Raw genomic sequence first — 25,453 nt, forward strand, 5'->3', positions numbered from 1 at the left:
TACAAGGCCAAAAGGGAAAATTGCACTACACCTATTACGACCAAGCATGGCATGGCTTAGGCCAATGAAATCAGAGTTATGGCATGTTAAAATGAGCCCCAAAACCCACTTAGATAGCATCCCAAAGGCCCAAGTATGATGGCATGCACAATGACCTATTCTTAAGGCATGAAACACAAACTATCCAAAGCATGGAATAGATGATAAATGCAAGTGTGTGACCATGAAACATGGACTGAAATCACATTTCACATGATGCCAAATCATGAAAATACTTCAAGTAACACATGCTAATGAACTCAAGGCATAAAGCTTACAAGCTAGAATGAACCAAGGTTATACAAAACAATGCATGCATGACCAAGACAACACCAAACGAAGCTTAAACATGGTAAAACATGACTAAAAGCTCCTTTGAGTTGAGCCAAAACATGCAAGAATAGTGGTCCAAACACAAGATGCATGTTATGCCAACATGCAAGATTACACTACAAGTATGTGAAGCATGCAAGATGCCATCAAACCAACATGGAATAGACTTAAGGTAGGTCCTAAAAGCCACTAAAAAGTGCTGAAATAAAACCAAGTCATGCTAAGTAAACATGCTAACATTATGAGCCATTAACACAAGCATATGAGACATAAGGAGAGGGGGGTGTCCCCCTCCTATACAAGACTCCAAAACCACTTCTCCACCACTGAAAATCCTTTGGATTTTAGTGGTGGGAAGGTCAAAATAAGATGATCCCAAAGCTCAAAAGTAAAGGCACAAAACAAGGCCAAACAAGGCCTTAGAGGGGGTAGACAACCCCCAACTAAAAAGTGACCTTAAGAGACCATAACAGGCATACAAAATCAGAACATTTTGTAGTTTAGAGTCAAGCTTAAAACAATATAGAAGTATGTGTAAAAGCTTAAGCCAAAATGGGGTATCAAAAGCAAGTTGAATCACCCTTGAAGAACAACCTCAAGAACACAACTCCAGCAATCTTCTTGGATCAAAAACAACCCAAGAACTCTAAAATCAACCTTCTAGTGCCTCAGCAACCAAGGATAGTGCTAGGTGTTTGTGTGCAATAGTAAGAACAAAACACACTTTTGAGTTCAAACACACACACAAATCTAGAGAGAGAGAGATATATCTAACTTGTATATCAGATTTCTAGAACCCCTGGAAAGGGAGAGAAGGCTCTTCTTTTATAGAAATCCAATTTTGCAAAGCTTCTTGGAGAAGCTAGGCAAGGCTCAAATCCCTCCATGCCAGCTGCACCAGCTGGCACAAAATATCTGCATAAAGCAGCTGAACAGGGTTCGGCCACCAAAAATGGCCGGTCGACCAACAAAAGTGCTGGCTGACCAAATAAAGTGCCGATCGACCAATACTTTTGGCCGATGGAAAGAAAACAGGGCCGATGGCCTCAAGCCTATGCCGGTGGGTTAAGGGTATGGCAAACAAGCCACCCTCTTCCCTTAGAAGCAAAAACATAAGTGTTTGGTCCATAACCAAGCACAAAACAGACAAGTTAAGAGATCTTGAGGCAAGGCGCGCGGCCGAGACCCCCGGGAACTCAAAACAAACACGAACATGGATGATCATCGAGTGGTCAAACGATGACGTCCAAGTCTTGAGGACGATCAAAAATGGGGTGTCTACAACGGCCTCTACCCGATCCCATCCCTCCAAAGCATGACCAGACTGAATGTTGTGCCTACCATCAACAAACCGGTCATGACACTGACAGTTGCTTTCGTCTTCGCCATGATGTACAAGATATGTTTGACAATAAGGTCATCGTCGCACCAGTCCAGCAAAGTCTATCGTCACTAGATTAGTGAACCTGGGGGATAATGTGATGTGATCGGGGGACGAATCACCTACGGATGGTGCTCAGTTTACTCCAGATGTGGCGTATGACACGCACAATTTTGAGCAATGTGCAAATGCTTTTTATTGTACTTTCTGACTTGGGTATTGAGTCAGTTCTGTTGTTTTGCTTTGAGTCAGTCTTTTTTGTACTAAGTCAGTCGGGTCTGTCTTGTTGTATCGAGTCAGTCCTGTTGCATAGGGTCGGGTGATTCCGGGGGTGTTACCTTGGACATCACTATTTTGTTTTGTGTTTGTCTTTTTAATTTTTTTGAGTCTGTTTCCACCATGGAGCCAGTTATACTAGAAGATTTGAATGAAACAGCAGTGATTTTCACACTTTTGTGCTTAAAGCCAGTTGTGCCGGAAGTCTTGAATGAAACGGCAGTGCATTCCACCTGCTCTGAGAAGCGGCGTCTGCCCAGTTTTGAGATTTTCTTCGACCTACAGTTGCAAGAGGATGAAGCCACAGAGAAATAGACTGAATTAACTGCTGAGGCTGAACAGAGTATACAGGGTGAGTCCAACGGTAGTGAACTTGAGATAGGAGTAGCTCTGGCTTGTCTCCTTTCGGATCCTTAGATCAAACCAAGGAGCTTGGGGGATGAATTTACCGTTTCCATGATCGGAGATCAATTAGGTGTGGACCCTTTCGGTGGTATTCTGGATGCATCTAAAGCACCCTCTCTCATTTGGCAGCTAGAGGAGGGCTTTCTGTCTAGCAGTTCTGAATCAGGTAATGAGCCGGAATCTGATTCCACAGAGTCTGTGGAGTCGGAATCAAATTCCAGTTCTTCTGAGTCGGAGTCCGATATTCTTGGGATTGATAACCCAAATGCCATAGTTTTGTCCAGGTCATCTTTTTCCTTTTCTTTTGAGTCAGTTGTAACTGAGGAATTGGATGAGCTGGAAGCTGAATGAGAATGGTACCACTGTAGTTTCTGAGTACTTCTTTGTGCCACTTGTATATTGCATTTATCATAACTTTCAAAATTTTGATAAAAACGACGAGAAAGGAATTCCTTTGGTTTTGAAACATTTGATCAATCGAGAGGATGAGAGGTTTGTAAAGCCCATTATTGATGAAATTATTACAATTAATGTGGGTACTGAGAAGGATCCGCGTCTGCTCCAGATCGGGTCCACGTTGTCTTCGAAGGAACGCGAGCGCTTAGTCACTTTATTAAAATATTTCAAAGATGTTTTCGCGTGGTTCTATGAAGACATGCTTGGAATCGATCCTGAGATTCTACAGCACCGGATCCCTCTTGACCCCGAGGCTCGACCCCGTCAAGCAGAAGCAGATAGATGTAGGGTTTTTGCTAGTATTTGAGTATCCGACTTGGTTGGCCAACATTGTTCCAGTGCCGAAGATGGTAGAATTCGGGTGTGTATGGATTTCAGAGATTTGAGCAAAGCAAGTCTGAAGGATGACTTTCCTCTACCGTATATCGATGAATTGGTGGATTTCACCGCAGGCCATCTGTTACTGTCCTTTATGGATGGATTTTCCGGGTATAACCAGATCTTGATGGCACCCGAGGATAGAGAGAAGATTGCCTTCACCACGCCGTGGGGGACCTACTGCTACAGGGTGATGCCGTTTGGTTTGAAAAATGCTGGGGCTACTTATCAACGAGCTACAACCATGATCTTACATGATATGATCCACAAAGAGGTTGAGGTGTATGTGGATGACATGATTGTCAAGTCCAAGGAAAGAGAAAGCCACTACACTGCCTTGAAGAAACTCTTCCAAAGGATCGGGGAATATCGGTTGAGGCTGAATCCACAGAAATGCACTTTTGGCATCACCGCAGGGAAAATACTGGGGTTCTTGATTACACAGAGGGGCATCAAGGTTGAACCTTTGAAAATCAAGGCCATCCTAGAAATGCCACCGCAAAGGACTGAAAATGAGGTGCGAGGCTTTCTGGGTAAAGTGCAATTCATAAGACGGTTTATTGTAAAATTAACCTTGACTTGTGAACTACTATTTGGTCTCATGGAGAAGGGAATGAAATTTCAATGAGACGACAGATGCCAGTTTGCTTTTGAGCAGATCAAGCAGTACCTTCAAAACCCGCCTGTGTTGTCACTGCCAGAGCCAAGAAAGCCATTAATTTTGTATTTGTCAGTGACCGACATGACTATGGGCTGCATGCTTACGCAGGAATCTGAGGATAAAGTGGAAAAAGCCATCTATTACCTAAGCAAGAAAATGTTGGAATATGAGACCCGTTATACCCCACTGGAGAAGGCTTGCTTAGCTTTGGTATAGGCTACCAGGAAGTTGAGGCACTACCTGCTAGCTCACTCTGTAATGCTGGTTTCGAGATTAGATCCCATCAAATATCTCTTTGAGAAACCGGCACTTACTGGTAGGCTAGCCCGTTGATTGCTTCTTCTCTCCGAATTTGATTTGAAATATGTGACTTGCAAGTCTGTCAAGGGGAGAGCGATAGCTGAGTTCCTGGCAGATCACCTAGCGAAAGGGGATGAAGCAATAGAATATCTATTCCTAGATAAAGCTCTTCTGCAGGTTGAGGAAGAAACCTAGACAATTTACTTTGACGGAGCGTCTAACCAGTACAGTTATGGGATAGGGGTGTTACTGATAGCACCCGACAATTCCCATATACCTTTAGCCTTCAAACTTCGATTCAAGGTGTCTAACAGCGAAGCAGAATACGATGCATGTATTGTTGGTTTTGAAGCCGCCTTGGAACTAGAGACAAAAAGATTGGACTTCATCGGGGGCTCGAACTTGGTTGTGCCTCAAGCAAAAGGAGACTGGAAGGTTAAGAAAGAAAGAATGAAAATCTATCACCAAACCCTAGATGTTCTGATTCCTAGGTTTGAGAAACTAACCTTGACGCATCTGTTAAGAGAGAACAACAGGTTCGCTAACACTTTATCAACTCTATCTTCCATGATAGACATCCTGTTGGGAGTCCGGATGCATCCGATCATTATTGAACAGAGGTATGTGCCGGCCTACGAGTTGATCGCCCCAATAGATAAAGTACAAGATCAGAACCCCTGGTATTATGATATCTGGAACTTCTTGGAAAATGAGGCTTATCCACTAGAGGCAAATGCCAAAGATAAAAGGGCAATACGGTGAATGGTTGCTCAGTTTACCATCCGTGATGGTAAGTTATATAAACGAGGCCATCTGGGAATGCACAAGCGGTGTGTTGATGTAGAAGAGTCGAAGCGCCTAATGGAGGCCATCCACGGAGGGGAGTGCGGATCGAACATGAGCGAAGTAATGCTAGCCCGAAAGATTCTCAGGCAGGGCTACTGCTGGTCAACCATGGAGGAGGATTGTATTGGTTTTGTTTGGCGATGCCACAAATGCCAAATTCATGCCAATCGTATGAACATTCCGCCGTTGAAACTATATAACTTGACTTCACTATGGCCGTTTTCAGTCTGGGGAATTGATGTTATTGGGGCAATTACGCTAAAAGGCTCAAATGGGCATGAGTATATCCTGGTGGCAATAAACTACTTTACAAAGTGGGTTAAGGCCCAATCCTATGCAGTGCTGAAAGCGTCACACGTAGCCAAGTTCATCAGGAATAATATTATTTGTCGTTATGGGGTCCCAAGTGAGATCATTTCAGACAATGGCTCCCATTTTAAGAAAAAAGTGATCGACTTGTTGGAGAAGTACAGCGTGGTTTTTTATAAGTCATCCACATATAGGTCGCAAACCAATGGAGCTGTTGAGGCCACCAACAAGAACATCAAGCACATTTTACAGAAAATGATTGAGACTTACAAGGACTGGCCAGAAAAATTGCCATTTGCTCTCTGGGCTACAGGACTTCAATTCGAACATCTACTGGAGCAACTCCGTATTCTCTGGTTTATGGGATGAAGGTTGTTCTGCCGATCAAAATAAAGGTTCTATCGCTGCGAGTTATGGTTGAGTGCCAGATAGTAGAAGTAGATTGGCGGCAGAGCAGGTTCAAAGAACTGATGTTGTTCGATGAGAGAAAGCTGAAGGCACTGTACCATGTCCAAGGATATCAGCGCAGCATTGCCAGGGCTTTCAACAAGAAAGTTAAGTCCAGGAATCTGAAGGAAGAGGATTTGGTGCTGAAAGACAACCGAGCTCCTATCCATGATCCTAGGGCCAAGTTTAAACCTAATTGGACTGGTCCTTATATTATCAAGTCAATCTGGTTGGGTGGAGCTATGATTCTTATGGACCTAGATGGCCTCGAATCCTTCCAACCAATCAGCATGGATAAGTTGAAAAAATACTATCCTTGAGTGGCTCACTAGGCCGAAAACCCGGAAGGGCGACCTAGGCAAAAGTTAGAGCACAAAAAATTAGAAAAAAGAAAAACTGAGCTCGCAAGGTTGAAAACCCAAAAAGGGCGGCCTTGGCAAAAGTTAGAGCGCAAAAGGAGAGTGTTAATACACGAGTGAACCCGAACCAAACTACGTAAGGCTTGATTCCCATCTTCGGGATATGTAGGCAACTTCTTTCTGAAGCTCGGCCATGAACACTTCAAACTCAATTGTCCTGTCTATGAGATTGTTCAGGTCATCTTTGTCTATTTTGTATCCAAGAGTTTAGCTGTGATCTTCACTATAAGAGCTAGTTATACTGCAGTGCTATTCAGACAAGGGGCAACTTTCCATTTCCTAGATTCGGGGTTGTACATCTCGAGGATAGATTCCATGTGTGCCAAGTTGTGATTCTTATCGAAAATGGTTTTGAAATGTTTTAATAAAAGTTGATTTTGTTCAAATTAATCATTTTACAACTTAGGCCATTTTTGGACCAAAAGGAAAATTTTCAGTACCCACAACTCCAATTTTATTGATTTCAATACATAGTTCTCTAACTTTTGATACAAATCAAAGTTCTTTTTTTATTACATTCAAAAGGAAAACTTGAAAGTCAGATCAAAGCAATAAACTTGGGGCATAGATGAGTCAGGTGTTCCTGCGTCCCCTCTTAGAGCTTGTGGAAGCGTCATATGCTAAAGTAGGCTCGGTTTGTGCCTCATCTTTAAGCCAAGCTATGCATTCACCAGATAAGGCAAGTTGAAATTGGGAGCGGGAGCCAGAAGTTCTGTTGTCATCCAAGCAGTGGGATATCGAGCTAATTGTGAGCCTCGGACAAAGAATGAAGCTGGGTACTCTATCCACTCTTTTGGGCAAGTCTGATCGTGTCCAAACTGATGCCTAAATCGGAACGAAAAGTAGAATACACAGTGCGTCAAACCAACCAGCTGAATGCCAGGTTGCCGAGACATGCTGTAGCTCATCTCGGGTAGATCAAACCAGGGGCAACGCCAAGCAATGTCAGCAGCGGACCTATTGCACATCCAATGGCACCACCACCCTTCGTTCGAAAAATCAACTAGCCGTTGGTGAAAGATATAGCCTCGTGGTGAATATGCAGGGCAAGAGTCCACTACTTTCAACCTATCCATGAGCCATATCTGGGGAGGGATGAAAGAAAAGAGAGATTAAAGAACAGAGAGGTGTATATGGGGAGAAAAAGTCAGAAAGGGTTTTGAGAGAAAAACAGAGCACAAGTGCCAAGTGATATGAGAAACACATATGAGAAGGGTGGGAAACATTACCTGCAAAAGTAGTGGACTTCCCACAAATTTGTTTGTCTCTCGCCAATAGAAGGCATCCAAGCCCATTAGAGTCTCGGCCAATGCTAAGCCAATGCATCTATTTCCCTCTTTCAAGCCTTGGGCCACTTCGATCAAGTGAATGCTAGATCCTCTGAAACCCGGGGCAAGTAGAAAATGAGCCAACATGCACAAACAAAGGGCATGCTGCCAAAAACTCTGCCAAAGACAGTCACCGGCGTCAGAAAATCGATGAATCAAACTAGGGATGTCTAGTTCCCCATTGTGAACCAAGGATTGAGCCTCATGTGAAGTGAGCCCACACATCTTTCCTAGAGTTTGGATGTGACCAAAACGGGACTGAGGCAAGATTTCCTCGTCACGCCGAGATTCCATCAAAACTTGGAATTCTTCAATTGTAAGGCATATCTCTTGCCCCCCAAAGCTAAACACATGTGTAATCGAGTTCCAACACCTAGCCGCGGCATGAAGGAATGGAAAACACAGTGGAGAACAACTGAGCAAGAATAATGCATTTATCCCGAAACCCCAGAAATTCACTTTTTCTGAGCCATCTAAAGTTGCAATCCAATTTGAGAGTTTTTCGGCAAAGAACGGCTCCATTTGTGGCAAAAACAGTGCTGGAACGAAGAAACTACTAAGTCCCAGCTTTTGTAGAAGATAAGGCACTGAGTAGAAAACAGGTGGCAACAATCTGGAGGTCCCGTGCACTGATGGCTGACCAGCCAGTGCTAGTAGTCGACCGGCTACCTTTTATAGCCGACCGGCCACCACTGGTGGCCGATAGCCTCTGTTCATGGCCGATGGTCTCCTGGTTTGTCCTGTAGTCAAGCTGTATGTTGAGAGTACTGAGAACCTGTGCTTTGTTCTAATTTTTGCGCATTCCAAGGTCTTGTTTTCAGTCCCTTTGGGCTTAAGTAGGTTCATTTGAATTGTATTCGTCTTGTTTTGCTTATCGAGTTGTATTTGTTTTTTTTTTTTTTTTTTTTGTCAAGTTGTTGCGTTATTAATAGAGTTATTATTATTAGTTGTTCATCGAGTTGTTTTACTATGTTTGCTAAGTGTTGATTGGTTCATTACCTGATTAAGAAATGCAAATACAATGTACGATGTTCAATTTCCATCAATCTTGTTTTTATGCAATGTTGTGCTCGTGCGGTGCTCAGGATGCAAAATACAACACTTTTTCATACAAAAAGTTGGTTTTCATTCCGATCATGGTTACTTTTTACAAAAGAGTACAAGTTTTTAAAGAAAATAAAACTGTCTAAGATGTACAATGTGCTAACACTACTAGCAAAAAGAAACTCAACAAAATACAAGAAATCAGCGCCAGCTATCTCAAGCTCTAAAGGCCCTCTTCATCCTTTTCCTCAACGGAGGGGACTCTGTAGAGCTGTCTCCATCTGCACTGCTATCTGAACCTGATGCTGAATTAGAACCAGAACCGGAGTCGTTGTTGCCCTCTGCCTAGGAGCCCTCTTCGGCATCAGCATCACCACTAGTAGAACCTGAGCCAGCGTCATCATCTCCGCTCTCAGATGACTCAGTGTGCTGACCCATAGCCTCCTCGGTCTCGCTAGTCTCATTATCATCCTCGCTCAGAATAGGCTCTAAAGGGCCACTCTCAGCTCGGGCGCTCCTAGCTCGGCCTTGGCTGCGTGCAGGAACCTGTCTCTCTCTCTCTGCTGTTAGACGGAGTGCTGATAGTCCTACTATTGCTGCCGCCGATATTGTCGGTAAAGGTGGGACCTGAAAAGGCAGTTGGTATATGTCAGCCACAGTATGTGATGCAAGTATGGTGTGCAGAATGAGTACATACAGAAGTCAAGTACAAAGTATGAATACGGTATGAAAATGCAGTATTTCAGATGCAGTGTATCAGTGCAGTGTGGGAAAATTTTCAGTTAAAATGTCAGTTTTAGCGTATCAATGGAAATGTGATGACCAAAATGCAGGAAAACTGAAGAAATTACCTGAATACCGTGGGCGCTGAGCAATGCCTCCCTCCTCAAGATCATGCCATCGAATGAGGCCAACATCTCGAGCAATCCCTCAACGTACTCTGCAGGTGCTTGCAAATGCAATTAGGAATGATCAGTGTCTAGAAGGAATGAATATCTGAGTATCTGAGCAAGAATGGAAAAAATGAAAGTTGTAGTGCATACCGGAGGTGAATCAGGCGCTCTAACATATCTATGACCAGCCACCAGAGGCTCAATTGGAATCTGGTAAGCCTCTCCAGTGTACTGCCAACCTGTTAACTCAGTTGCGAGCTCTGGCCAACCAAAGCTCTGTCTAATGGGGGGCACCCTTCTAACCCTGCCCCTCGGAGCTCGAACCCTGCTCGTCGAAGGGGCGTTTGCTGCTCTCCCTACATGAGCACGAGTACCTGTCAAGGGAGGCATGAGATGCGTCTGGATATATGTCGCATAGTCCCCCTCGCTAAGAAAGTAGTCGACATCCATGCCTCATGTAAAGTCGATCACCTTCTGGAAGGAGACACTCTCTATAGCCCATATGGATGGCGGAGGTAGCATGGGAACCTCCTGCAACAGTAAACCCAAGGTCTGGCGCATGAAGTGCTAGCCTAAGAACCAGGCTCAGCCTACTGGTCCCTCAAGTACAAGTCGATAACGGGAAGCACCCCAAGCACCAGCAAACTGGTACCTGACACCCTTAGGCATCGTTGCCCAGGGCGGCCACGAGATCTGCAGATAGCGAATACACAAATTGTTAGTTTCCATTAGATATACAATATGAATTAGAGCTGAAGTAAAGTAGAAATGACTGTGAGGTTTGAGTTACCTCCGCTGCAGTCACCGTGTCAAAATACCGACAGAAGAATGAGAAGGTCTCCCTGGTCCTCCCCACGCACCTGTCATCGTACTGATGACAGTAAGGTACAAGAGGAGGCATCTCCACCTCTGGCTCTAGGGCAAGGGTAGGAAAATATGCATACACCCATAGCTGCAAAAAGCAAAAGAGCAGCAATGAGCGTACAGTAAAACACAAGGAATGCGGAAAACAGAATATGTGTGCAATGTCCAGAGAATGCAGAATGCAGAGAATATAGAATGCAAAGTACAGAAAGCAGAGTGTATAGTAGAGCGTACCGAAAGTACAAATGCAAAGCAGGAATCAGACTATGTGTGTGCAGTGTACAGAAAGTGCAAAACAGAAAGCACGGCAGGAAATGTAAAGCAGAAAAGTAAAGCATACCTCCCAGGCTCTCCAATAGCCACCGACTATGTTCCGCTCCCGTAAGATGTCGAGCTCATGTAGCCGTATAAGGTAGCGAGGCCAACGCCGCCCCAGTTGTCAATTCCACCAAGGCACTCAAGAGATATAGCTCGACAATGTTCGCCCTGTCGGCGAACAAAGTGGTGAACATCAAGAAGCCTCGAGCGTACTACTCGATCTCCTCTAGGGTCCCTGGCTCTGTCTCTCTGAAATGATCCGCAAACCAAGTGTACCGAACCATCCCTGATCGAAAAAGAGGTGGGCGTGCTCCCAGCAGGTAGATCCAGGCGACCTCCCACTCGCCCATGTCTATATCATAAGGGATCGGCCGACCCCCTACCTCGATGTCAGTGAGTATAGCAAAGTCATAGGGAGTCATCGTCATGTCCCCTGCGATAGAGAAGTGGAAAGAGTTTGTGGTGTCCCACCACCTCTCTACCAGAGCACCAAGTAAGGGCCTGCTTGTTATGAGACGCGATAGTCCTATGCAAAATAAGCCGAATCTGGCCTCATTGACAATCTGGCGGATGCCAACGAGGAGGTCTATATATCACTCCCTCGCAGATGTGGCTCCGTATCCTCGGATAGAGTGAGAGTCCCCCTGTAATCAGAATGTGTTTGAGAATGTAGTATAAGAATTATAGTGCAAGAATGTGTTTGAGATAAACAGATGAAAAATAGTGTAAGCGTGATCTATGCAAGAAATGTAGGGTACATTGTGGAAAATGTAAAAGGACATTGTATACCTCAGTGGTGCTGTAGCATAAATGAGACTAGGGCTCTCGTAGTAAGAGATCCTTTGGCACGTCGCATGCAAAACCTCTGAAATGAAGAACAGTATCGGGCGGTAACACGTGCACCTCAGGGTAATATGTCTCCTGGTCAAAGGAACGAACCTTGGATGGTAATGGTACATGCTCGGGATCTGCTTCTATCCATGGAGAAGCTCCGTCATGGGGAATATCGCCTACCATCTGGAAAGGAGGTTAGAAAGTGGATGAAAATAAGAAAAATTGGTGGAGAATGCCAAAAGTCAACAAAAGTCAACCCTAAGAGAGAGAAAATGGGTGAAAAAGTCAAAGCCCGGGAAAAGGCACAGAACCCAAGAGATACTCGAGGGAAACAAGCCTCGAGTGGTGGAAATGAAGAAAAAAGCACCGAAATCAAATTTCAATCGGTTTAAACGAAGGAAATCAAGAGGTTTTAGCGAATTAATTTCGCTTGGGGCGTTAGAAAATGCGTATAAAGCACAGATCTAGAGGGGGAAAGTGTCTAGAGTGAGAAAGGAAGGAATTTCGACAAGAGAGAAGTGAGGAAATGAAGTTTGAGGGTGTAAATATAAAGACCCGATGTAAAATGACCAAAATGGCCTAAGATTGCCATTGGTGGCCGACAACTTTCAAGTGTGGCCGACAGGTGGCCGACACCTCTCTCTGGTGGCCGACAATCTTCCAATGCTCTTCTTTTGGGTTTTGCTACTGTTTTGTGCCCTTGGTTCTTGAGAAAGTGCAAGGAAAGTTCACTTTAAGCTCAAATTGTCTCTGCGGAAGCTCTGAACCGTGTCTTTGGTGCACGATGCATCACTAATCAACATCAATGAGGTGTATCCTTTTTAAAACATATTGTAACTCTTCCGAGTAAATCGGAAGTTGCGACTAAATTGATTTTATCAAATACGCTTTTGTCATTGCATAGAATGTGTATCTCTTTGTCATTGCATAGAACGTGCCTTTCACATGAGATCTTGCATAGAATGTGCACTCTTCGCATTTACATAAAACATGCTTCTGTTTCCCATTTGCATAGAGTATGCGTTTGGTGTTTTGCATAAAACATGCTGTTAATCTCGCATTGAACATGCATTTTCTACTATTGATCACTGCATAGAACATGCATCCTATACTATTGCATAGAATATGCGTCTTAATGTGGCATAGAACATGCTCTGGCTCACGCCGCATAGAATATGTTTCTGTTTTGTTTCTCGCATGTTTTGCATAAAACATGTCTCTAACATTGCATGATTATTCATCTTGCATAGAACATGCACTCTTACTATGCTATGCTTGTTAAGTCTCTTTCTTATGTAGACACAATATTGTGTGTATGGTTCATTCAGAGGAATTCCAGGTGAGATCATTCCTATCCTTCAATACACCTATTTTGGTTAGAAGCATTTGGACGTGTTCCGATGTTTATCACCACGCCCTGTTTTGGTTAGAAGCATTTGGATGTGTTTCGATGTTTATCACCACACCCTGTTTTGGTTAAAAGCATTTGGACGTGTTCCGATGTTTATCACTACACCCTGTTTTGGTTACAAGTATTTGGATGTGTTCCGATGTTTATCACCACACCCTGTTTTGGTTAAAAGCATTTGGACGTGTTCCGATGTTTATCACCACACCATGTTTTGGTTAGAAGCATTTGGACGTGTTCCGATGTTTATCACCAAACCCTGTTCTGGTTAGAAGCATTTGGACGTTTTCCAATGTTTATCACCACACCCTGTTTTGGCTAGAAGCATTTTGACGTGTTCTGATGTTTATCACCACACCCTGTTTTGGTTAGAAGCATTTGGATGTGTTCCAATGTTTATCACCACACCCTGTTTTGGTTAGAAGCATTTAGACGTGTTCCGATGTTTATCACCACTCCTTGTTTTGGTTACAAATATTTGAACACGTTCCGATATTTATCACCGTTCCCTTTGGTTAAGAACAGTTGGGCACGCCCCAGTGTTCACACCATTCCTTCTCGCCTTCCGTATGCAACACGTTAGGATCTTGTTTGACACCTAGGGTGTACCCGACGGTTGTGTTATTCTTTTCCTTTCCTGTGTGATGCGTAGTTAAGTTTGCATAATTTTCTTACATCCTTTCTGCATGAAATGTGGTTTGGTTTATGTTTGTTTGCTCATGTTTGAGTTTGTTGTACCTTGTTTCGGTTTAACTATAGCATTTCTTTGTGTAACTTCGTTACAACCTCATTGCATGATCATAAGTTATGTTCTCACATTGTGCATATCACTTGCATTTTTTCCCAGAACTACGCTGGTTTAATTCCTTGCAAAGGGATACGTAGGCAGCCTGCGGGCGCAACCATCTTTGTCTTGCTTGTCTGTTTGTCCAACTCTTCGGCCTTGTCAAAAATGGGTCGTCTCTGGGCTTTGGCATTCATTCCAGTCATTTCATGACTTCCGAGTTCTGTCAAAGAGAGGCAACTGTAGACACCCCATTTTTGACCGTCCTCAAGACGAACGTCATCGGTTGTGCACTCGATGATTGTGCTTGTTTGTGTTCGTTTTGAGTGCCCGAAGTCCTCAGCAGAATGACTTGTCTTTGAGCCTCTAAACCTTGTCTGTTTTGTGCATGTTTTTGGACCAAGAGCTTGTTGCCTCTTGCCTAGAAGAGAGGGTGACCTATCGGCCAGCCTTAGGATCTGTCGGCCATGGATTGTGACTATCGGCTACCAGAGGTGGCCGACGGCCATTGGTCCCTTTTTCAAGATATTTGTTTGCCAGCAGTGCCAGCTGTTGCTCACTGAGCTGCATCTTCATACACGTGTATGGTAGGATGTATTCAAGCTCAAGACATGATTTTCTATATATAGGGGGGTTCCTCCCCCCTGTTGAGAGGTTAGACATTTTAGACCAAAAATCTCTCTCTCTCTCTCTCTCTCTCTCTTGTTATTTTGTGCCTTAAAGTCTGGTTTCTCTACATTTTTGCACATCAACCTTTAATCAAACTTGACCACCTTGGAGCTGAGGTCTCTCGGAGTCTTGTTTGTGCTCTAGAAGAGAGTTTAAGCTTGGATTGTTGCTTAATTTGTGCCTGAGCTTTCAAGAGGTAGTTTACTTGATGAGTATACTAGCTTTGAATACTTGTTTTGCCATCCTTTTGTATTGATTTTGGGCTGGTTTTCAATTATAAAAAGCTTTGTTTTTGAGACCTAAAAATGGTGGTTTGAGACTATTTTGTGTTAAGTAGTAGTCTACCCTTCTTGTCACTTTGTTTGTTAAGCTTTTGTCCTACTTTTCATCACTTTCAAACTAACTTTTTTTGGGCCTTTTGACCACTGAAATTCAAAGGTTTTTTAGTGACAAAAACCTTCTTTTGAAGTCCAAAATTGGAGGGGTTAGCCTCCCCTCCTTGTGTCTTGCTTGCATGTCTAGTTAGCCTCACATGTTAGCATGTTTTTCTAACCCAACTTAGCTTTAGTCCAGCATGTTTTTGCCTCTGTTTTGACCTACTTTAGGTCTATTTTGGGCTGTTTGGGTCATTTGAGCTTTGTTTTGTATAGTTGTGGTGTAATTTCCTTCACTAACTTAGTGTTTCTAGGCTTTAAGCATCATTTGTGTGTCTTGGTTGCATGTTTTAATGTTTTTTTTTTCATGCCTAATTCCAGCACTTAACATCTCTGCAACCTCCCTCTTTGCTTCACTTTTTTCATTTGTTTGAGGGTTGTTTTAACCTTAGGGTTGTTTAAGCTTGAGGTTGAGGCTTACGCTTAATGGTTTAGTCCTCTTTTGAGGGTTCATTACCAACGGCATCAAGCTTCCCTCATGCCTTGAACTACTCCTTGGTTGACACTTCTTTCACTTTAAAAGACACTCACCAATGGACTTAATCGATTAAAGAATGAATCAGTAATGTAAAATAAGTAAATAAAATTAGACAAGTAAAAGAGGCAAGATAAGCATCTTTTGTATTGCATTGCATGTGTTCGAATCGGACATTAATTCGAACACAAGGAAAATGGGACATTTCATACTCAAAGTAATGAAATGTGCCACTTTCCTTGGTCACCATCACCTTTGAACATGCATGATGGGGTGGTGGTCTTTTTGAGTCATGTTTTGCACTGATTAACTTGTACAAGCTTGGTTCCTTAGCCATCATGCATGGAAAATGCTTGGTTGATGGTTTGATAGCCAATAGTTACACTCCTTTGAGCTTGTGTGATGATAAGGAGTGTAACAGTACAAACACCCCTTGAGAATACACTGTTTTGCCTCTGTTTGCTCTCTGTTGCAGCAAAAAAGGAAGTTCAGGGTAGTGGTGGCCGATCGGCCACCAGCAGTGGCCGACGGGCCACCAATGGAAGCCGACGGCCACCATTGGTAACCGACCGGCCATCAATGAAGAAGTTGCTCAGTGTGTTCCTGAGGTAGAGCAGACGCATTCTGTGAGTTGGCAGCACTGTTGGTTTTCAAATATATGCAAACAGAGGCATTCAATGGCAAGGGGTGGCTTTTCGGGTGGAGAAACCAAGCATGCATCCCTCGCCCCTCGAGGCCATTTAGTTGCTTTGTTTAGTTAATTAATGGTAGTTAATTAATTAGTTTAATTGCTTTGTACTTAATTAGCTTAGTATTTAGCTAATTATTTCGATTTGTAATATTTAATTAGCTTAGAATAATTAGTTAATTCATTTCAAATGTTGTAATAGTTAGCTTAATTAATGTAGCTAGTTAGCTTATTCATTCGGACCCTCCTTCGTGAGGGCGTAATGTTATAATAAGTGTGCGTCCGTGTGTGTATGTCTTCCAACCTCACGTCTTTCTCCTTTTTATTTAATCACTTTCGATGGTTAGATTAGGGACATTTTCAATTAGCATACCTTATGCTTGCATGTTTGCGTCCCTTCATTTGTATTGCATGCATCGAGGCTCGGCGCATCATTCAAACTGCATTGCAATTTCAATACTTCTTTGAAAACGTGTTTCAAAGCATGCTATCAAAGTGTTGCAAATACCATGATTAAGTAGCCGAGCCTATTTAGTTACATCATTGCATGTGTTGCATTAGACATCTTGTATAGTTATGATCATGTATATTTCTAACTAGTTTTTGTTTTGGCTCAGAGTACTCGGTGAGTTTTATGCTTTAGTATACTTGCATGAGTGTGATTGCCATATTGCCATGTTTCGCATGCTTGCCATGAAGCTATGTGCTAAAATGTTAAACTGCATGAATGCCTGTAGATGAAGGCTTGTTGTTTGAATTGGAACAATTCAACGAATGTGTGTTTTAAGCCCACTTTGTTGTGACAAATCATATTTTAAACCCACTTTGTTTGGTGGCAAATCCACATTTTTAAGCCCACTTGAGGTGGCAAATTCAAACCATTTTCGCAAACAAACATGAATTGAATTGTTCCAATTCTTACAATTGTAGTCTATACTAGCTTGTGCACATCACATAGTAATGTTAGCTAATAACCGGAACAAGAATACATAATGTTTATGAAATACCATATCATGATTAGTAAAGGCCGATCTTTGATCAGGCGAGCAGGGGTGCTCATTTCATGACTTTCCCCTCTTGTACCTAAGTTCCTAAGCAGAGGCAACTTTGGTGATGACGGATAGGTGGCCTTTGGCACGAGTCATGAGTTTCCTAAATTTCCCCAAAAGTAAAATATTTAGGTGGCGACTCTGTATCTAGCAAAGCAGTCCGATTTTGGCATTATTTGATTTTAAATTGATTTTTCAAAAAGATTTGCTGGATTTGACTCTTTGGTGATTATCAGTTTCACATTGCACTTGTGAGGCTAGATTCAAAACCATGGGAGTCCGAACTATGAGACATTCTTTTCAAACCCTTTCCGAAAGGCGGGGCACAGAAAAAGGCAAGTCCACAATATTACAATCACTGCATGTCTCATGCATATATTACAATCACACCATGCCTCATCCACAAAAAGTATTACAATATGTAGTTCTTAAAATATAAAAATAATTTAAACCACTAAAAACCATGAACATAGCAGTAATAGAGATTGTATGCCTCTGTATTATTACATCTATATCTGTTTTTGAAATAAAAACGAACTAGCATATATCATCTTTTTTATTTATTATTTTTAGAGTTAGATTTAAAAACAAAAAAATATAGATAAATAATACATTTATTTTTTTCATTTCAAAAAATATATTCAAGTTGAAAACTCTTTTTCAACAGAATATATTCAATAGAATATTTAAACTGTTTTTCAATTGAACTCACAAACAGAATATTTAAACAAATTAAAAACACAAAGTCTTACAAATTACTAAGGGTGCTCACGGTTTGGCGGTTCGGTTGTGGCTAAATGAACCTCAAATCTGTCATCGGTCCAAAACTAAGTAGATTGGAAAAAAAAAATCAATCTGCAATCATCCGCTCGTCATCACGCATCTGTTCAAAATGCGACAAATCAGTTTGGTTCGGTCGGTTTGGGCGAATCGGTATATTTGTTGTTCACCCCTACTTCATTATAGCATAAATTAGTAGGACATCCTAATAGTTGGACTTAATTCCCATTAAGTCCTATCAATTCGTCGCTAAAAGTTGGTCTTAATGGAATTGTCGCTAAAAAAGATTTTTTGTGATTATTTTCTAAATCTGTCGCTAAAAACTAATAATTAGTGACATTTTTAAAAAATAAAATAAAAACAAGACTAATTATCATAAGAGTTATTGAATAATAAGTCTACCTATTGGACTTACACATAAATTCCCTTTATTATACATTACCTATAATTAGTTATGGGATATAAAGATGGAACTATAAAAATATATTTGTATAATTATATAAAATGTGTTAGTGTAGAAATGCCTTTTTTTTTTTAATGTCTAAAAAATGTTCATACAAATAGTTACATACAAGCCGGGTAGTTATATCCTAGATTTCATTTTTTTATTAATTGGGAAAAGGAAAATTTCTACCAACTCGCATAGAAGTCTTTTCAATTACATATGTTAATGTGCTTACCGAACCACTATTAAGGAAATTGTTACACTTAAATTGTTTCTATGCAGTTTGGATGTGAATACATGAATTGATCAACTTTTAATGCCTTTCTAACATTGCTATGCTTTAAAAGCCATCTTGGGAGTTGATTGATGCTTGACCAAACAGCCTAGAGTTGAAGAAAATCATTATAAATCTCCACCCTTATACATATTACTTGCATAGTTCTACTAAGACCTTGAACAAAAACCCAAATGGCCTCACTAGGTTACTATGAAGTCCTCTTATCACTTACATGCTTTCTCTTCCTTTTCTTCCTATCCACCACCATTGATGTTGTGCTTCCATGGAACTGGCCTCTTTTTGGGATGCTACCGATTCTTCTCTGCCACGTACACCAGATCCACAACTGGACCACCAGAGTTCTATGCCAAGCCGGAGGTACTTTTCTATTCAAAGGCCCTTTTTTGGCTAACATGAATATGTTGGTAAGTGTTGATCCATCTAATGTGCACTACATAATGAGTTCCAGCTTCCTGAATTTCCCAAAGGGTCCTAAGTTCCTCAAGATTTTTGACTTTTTAGAAGGTGGAATTTTTAATTCTGATTCAGATTTATGGAGAAACCAAAGAAAACTTGCTCAATTACAACTCAGTCACCCCCGGTTCCACCAGTTTTTGGCCAAGACCACCCAAGATAAGGTGGAGAAAGGACTCATCAAAGTTCTTGAACATGTCTCCAAACAAGTGGTGGACTTGCAAGCCTTGTTCCAAAGGCTAACATTTGACACTACTTGCATACTTGTCACTGGGTATGACCCCGGTTGCCTCTCCAGCGACCTCCCTCATGTTCCCTTCTCCAAAGCCATGGATGATGCGGAGGAAGCTATCTTTATTCGCCACATAGTCCCCGAGAGGGTTTGGAAGTTCCAGAGGTGGGTAGAGATCATAGTTCTAAATTGCGGTATCGGGTAACGTAATGGTATCGGTATCGATCGCGGAGTATTGGTATCGGTAATATCGGCCGGTACGTATCGGGAATCGGGTGTCGTGACCGTGAAATTTTAAAAATCATTAGCAATCCCTCTAAAATTGAATTGTATGCATTTTTTGACTCTTTTAACCTTAATTTGTTACATTTTAATCAAAATTTTGATATGTAGGATCATTTTTTACTCATTTTCAACTAAATGATATGTATTTATTTTTGGCATATGTTAAACTTTTAATAAAAAAAATTGATTTGAATATTTATTTTTCTTGTATTGAGAAAAAAAAATATATATATATATATATATTAATATAAATAGAGGTGTAGGTGTATAAACAAAAAAAACAAAAAAAAAACACTTAAACATTTACAATCTACAAATCCACCATAAACCCATGCACCTCCACGTACCTAAGTACCTCTCTTCTCACCCATTTCAATCTCAGACTGGTAATGCTCCATGTATATCCATTTCAATCTCAGAGTCACATACATAATACAACCACAAACAATCCTCTCTCTCTCTCTCTCTCTCAAAATGTTGACCGAAAGTTGTAGAATCTCATCAAACCAAGAAAAATTCAAATTTAGATTGTCGACAAAAAAAAAAAAAACAGAAACAGAAGCAGAACAGAGCACAACAAAAAACAGAGCACAACAACAAAAGTGAATCTGTATCCGACTGTATCGGCCCATGTATCGGATTCAAGCCGCTACGTACCGGGACTCGGACGTTACGGACGCGAAATTCATTCTCACCGGTATACCGGTGAGTATCCAACTCGGCACTCCAATTTTCTGGTACGAACCGGCCGGTACGGCACGTACCGGCCAATATTTAGAACCTTGGTAGGGATTGGACATGAGAAGAAATTGACAAATGCTCGTGAAACCCTAGATCATATCATAGCGAAATATATTTCCATGAAGAGAGATGAACTTAGTAGAGTAATCAAATCGAATGACGAAGAATAAGGAGGTGTCGATCTACTAACATCGTATTTACATCAAGAAGAGATAGAAAGTGATGATAAGTTCTTGAGAGACAGCATTTTGAATTTCATGATCGCGGGGAGAGACACGACTAGCCGAGTTCTCTCATGGTTTTTTTTGGCTCGTTTCAACTCACCTAGATGTCGAAGAAAAGATCAGAGAAGAACTCAAATCGAATATACCAACAAAAGAAGCTAACAAATGGAGATTATTCAGCGTAGAAGAGGTAAGCAAGCTAGTTTATCTACACGGTGCACTCTGTGAATCATTAAGGCTATATCCACCAATTCCATTCCAACACAGAGCCTCGTATGCCAGATACACTTCCAAGTGGGCATCGTGTTGATCCGAATATGAAAATATTGTTCTCCCTATATGCAATGGGAAGGATGAAATTCATATGGGGAAAGGATTTTAAACTGGAGAGATGGTTATCTGAGCGAGGAATGATCAAACACGAGCCATCTTACAAGTTCTTGTCGTTCAATGCGGGACCAAGGACTTGCTTGGGGAGGGAAGTAGCCTTCACTCAATTGAAAGTGGTGGTTTCAAGTACAATACACAACTACCATGTTCAAGTCGTGGAAGGATATACCGTGGCCCCTAATGTTTCTATCATTCTGTATATAAAGCATGGCTTGAAGGTTCAAGTTACCAAACGATGGTCTTGAAGTTAATTTTAGGGGTAGTTGGAGGATGTTTAAAAAATATATAAAGTATGCAATGATTGGAACTTGAATAAGTGCAAAGAAGAGAGGGATGCAAGAGTATCTGAAAGTAAATGTTATTGTTTTTTGTTAGCATCTTAATTAATTGTGCAAAGTGTCGTAATGTCTTGTTCAATAAAGATAACATTTGGGTTTATTTTTGTGCATGTAAAAAGAAATGTGAGAATGGTGATTATGTGTGGTTGTGTTTTACTAACATGCTCAAGTTTTGATTTCTTCATATGAAGCATGTTGGAAAAATGGTTTGTGTAACCATTTGTTTTGGTTGACTTTGAGCCCAAATTGAGATGGGTTCCAGACACCAACTGAGGTGTGTTCGCGTGGAAACGGGTTCTTTGTAGGGTGGTGATTGTAGACACCCCATTTTTGACCGTCCTCAAGACTTGGATGTCACCGTTTGAACACTCGGTGATTATCCATGTTTGTGTTCGTTTGGAGTTCCCCGAGGCCTCGGCTACGCGCCTTGCCTCAGGATCTCCGAACTCGGCTGTTCCGTGTTTGGTTTTGACACCAAACACTTGTGTTTTTGCCTTGAAGGGCAGGGAATGGCTTGTTGGCCATCCTCACATTCCACCGGCCTTCCCCTAGCATCACTGGCTGTTTAGGGGTGCCACCGGCCATGGTTTCTTAAAATCAATGACCGGTCGGCATAGTATACTGTCGATCGGCACTTTATTTTGCTGGCGACCTCTTTTGCTGGCCGGCGTGACTCCTTTGCACCCTTGAGGCATGGTGCACGCCAGCTGTGCCAGCTGGAATGCACCATTACTCCTCCCCGTGCGGTTTTTGGCTGGTATGAGCCTTTGAACCCCTTGGTTCCTTCTAGAAGGATGAACCCTTAACTAAGCTTCTTGGAGAAGCTTGGCCAGCTGTTTTAGCTTCTCCAAGAAGCCTAGACTCCTTTGCACCCTTTGCCCCTTTCACTTGGCTTCTTGGAGAAGCCAAGAACCATTTGCTTAGGCTATATATAGAGCCCTCTTCCTTCATTGTTAAAGGTTGGGAGTTTTAAACCTGAAAACCAGAGCTTATATACATATATCTGCTAGATATATCATCTCTCTCTATATTTCCCTCTCTCTCCTCCCTTAGTATGTGTTTGGTAGCCCAAAAGTGCATTTTTACCTTACTTTTGAACTAACACACACACCATTACACCCTGCTCCGAGATTGAGAGGCTTTGAGGGTTGATTCTTGAGGTTTTGGACTGATTTTGATCAGTAGAAGGCGGCTAGATCATCTGTTCTTCAAAGTTTCTTCAAGGGTAATCACTTTGCTTTAGTTTCCCCAAACTTGCATTAGTTTTTTACCTGTCTTGCTTGCTGATTTAGGCTTTGTACATAACATAAAAAAAGCTTATATTTTCATGCTTAAGAACTTTCATTAAGGGTGTTTTGTGGTTTGAGTTCAAACTCACCCTCTTAGGCCTTATTTGGCCTTTTTGGTGCTTCCTTTGTGAGGCCTTGTTTGCTTGAGTTTCTTAGTCTTCTCACCACTGAAAACCAGCGGATTTTCAGTGGTGAGGAAGGTGGTTTGAAGTCTTGTATAGGGGAGGGACACCCCTCTCCCTTCATTGCCTCATTTCCTTGCCTTTTGGCTTAAAGGGTAACATGCATGCTTGACTGATTTTGGCCCTATTTCAGAGGTTTTTGGGTGTCTCTAGGTCACATGTTATCTCTGTTCTTGGTCGGATTTGTGCCATTTTGCATGCTTAATATACTTGCTTTACATTCCTCTATTTGGCCTAGAAATGTATCTTGTGTTTAGGTCATGATTCTTGCATGTATTAGCCTAATTTCATGAAGGTATTGGCATTACTTTACCATGTTTAAGGCCTGTTGGCCATCTATTTTAGTCATGCTTGCCATGTTTGTTGTCATCTTTTTGTGTTTTGGCTTGTAAGCCTTGAGTATATTGGCCTCTAACATGTGTAGTTAGACCATCCTCATGATTTGGCATCATTTAGGATCATGTTTCAGCCCATAAAACATGTTTGTATGTTTGCATATGTGACCTCTTTCATGGTTTGAGGATGTGCCCTTTTATGCCTAGAAATGAGTTTTGGTGTATGCACCTCATTGGAGCCACTTAAGCTGCCATATCAGTGGGTTTTGGAGCCCATTTTTGCATGCTAAGATTCTGTTTTGTTTGTCTAATTCATGCCATGAATGGTCATGTTAGTGGAAGTAAAGTGCCCCCTTTTTGTGTCTTAGCCTTAGGTCCATTGGCTTGCATGTTGGCATGAGTGTTTATCCACCATTTTGGGCACTTTTGGCCACTATTTTGGGGTGGATTAAGGTCTGCCCCTTTATGGTTTAAGTCCACCATTGCATGCTTGTCTCATGTTTGTTGCATGACTGCTTCATTAGGTGTTGTAACATGATGATCCTATTGCTTAAATCGTCCATGTTTGCATTGCATTTGCATCTTGCATGCCTAGCATTGCATACTTGCCATGGTAGTTGCATGGCATTTGGTATGCCTTGCATCTCAATCTCATGTTGTATCTTGGAGTCATGTTTGCATAACATGCGTTGCATTACTTGGTTTGGGGTGTTAAACCAAGTGTAAGGGTTAAGGAGCGTTCATACTATAAGTGATGTAACGCGTCTTAACTCTCGGTCACCGAGGCCCTTGACTTCAACATGATAGGGTCTTGGTCCTCATTTGTGTGTTGCATGCATTTTTACATCATATGGCAAGCTTGATCTCTTAGGCTATCATGCACAATTGATGGCTAGAGGATCGAGGGCCATGCTTCCCTGAGTTCAATACATGATGGGGAACATGACCATGCTCACATGTGCCTGAAATCCTAAGCCATATACTGTCTGTCCTCTGTTGCTGTCAAAACTGTCTTCTGCAGGAAGTCTCTGCCGACCGGCAGTGTTCAGTGCCGACCGGCAATCCTTACTGGGCCGATAGCTTCATAAACAGCCGATGGGTATTTTAAATGGCCGGTGGACATTTCCTTTAGCCGATGGTGTTCCACAGTATTCAGAGGACCTGTCCCAGAACTTTGGAAATTTTCAGAGAAGCAGGGCAGTGTAAACAGAGGCGGCAGTGGTATGGTACGGACCTTCCGGGCGAGACGGGTTCGAGCATGCATCATTCGCGCATCCCAAGGCGGGGGCTGCAGCCACCTTTCTTTTTGCATTCATTCTGTTAAATAATTAGAAATTTTGTAATAATTTATGCGTTTCTTATTCAGACTGTAATATTTATTTGGACCCTCCGAGTGAGGGAAATTATGTAATAAGTGTGCGTGAGTGTGTGTATGTCTTCCCACCCCATGTCTTTCTTCCCTTTTATTTACCTGCTTTGTTGGTTAGTAATAGGACATGTTTAATTTAGCATACCTTATGCTATGCATGCGTGCATCATTCATCAGTATTGCATGCACCGGGCTCGGCGCATCATGCTAACTGCATTAGTATTTCAAATCTAACTTGAATACATGCTACTTGTGCATTTTCACATGCCATGTTTAGGCTAGCCGAGCCTATTCTAATTACATCCTGCATGTGTTGCATTAGTTAATTTGACATGAACTAGGACCATGCATGTTGGCTAACTAGTTTATTGTTTTGGCTCGGAGTACTCGGTAAGCATTTATGCTTTAGCATATCTCATGTGTGTGAATGCTATCATGACAGCATGCTTACCATGTGGCTAAATGCTTATGTGATAAACTGTTTGAATGCCTGTGGGTGAAGGTTGGATTGTCTGAGTTGGAAACACTCGTTGAAATCCGTGTTTTAGCCTACTTGCGGGTAGCAAATTCCAAAAACATTTTCCCAAAACAAACGGATATGCAATGCTTATTTCCAAATTAGGCAATCTAGTCTATACTTGTTTGCTATGCGCATAACATAGTAATTCTAGGCTAATAATTGGTTTAAGAACACATAACGTTTTCAAAAACGGATATCATGGTTAGTAGAGGCCGATCTTCGGATCGGGCGAGAGGGGGTGCTCATAGCTGACCTTCCCCAATCGTACCCAAGTTCCCGAGCCGAGGCAACTTTGGTGATGACTGACACGTGGCCTTTGGCACCGAGTCAGGGTTTCCTAAATTCCCCCATTTTAAAATATTTATGTGGCGACTCTGTATTTGGCAAAGCAGTCCATGTTTGGCACTTCTTTTCAAAAAAATCTGTTTCTCAAAACGATTTGCCAGATTTGGACTCTTTGGTTCAGATTAAGAACCGTGACACAAATCGAGTCCGAACTGTAGTAGCGAGGGCCCCTCGCGGGCGCGTCTACAG

At 41.9% G+C, this 25,453-nt stretch overlaps 1 pseudogene; it reads left to right on the forward strand.

The window, feature by feature from the left end:
- The first annotated feature begins 18,731 nt into the window (after nt 1-18,731).
- On the forward strand, nt 18,732-21,131 carry LOC145821228 (alkane hydroxylase MAH1 pseudogene; annotated as a pseudogene).
- The last annotated feature ends 4,322 nt before the right edge of the window (nt 21,132-25,453 follow it).

The sequence above is a fragment of the Camellia sinensis genome, chromosome 1 (assembly GCF_055761805.1).
Source record: "Camellia sinensis isolate YWXY chromosome 1, ASM5576180v1, whole genome shotgun sequence".
Lineage (NCBI taxonomy): Eukaryota > Viridiplantae > Streptophyta > Magnoliopsida > Ericales > Theaceae > Camellia > Camellia sinensis.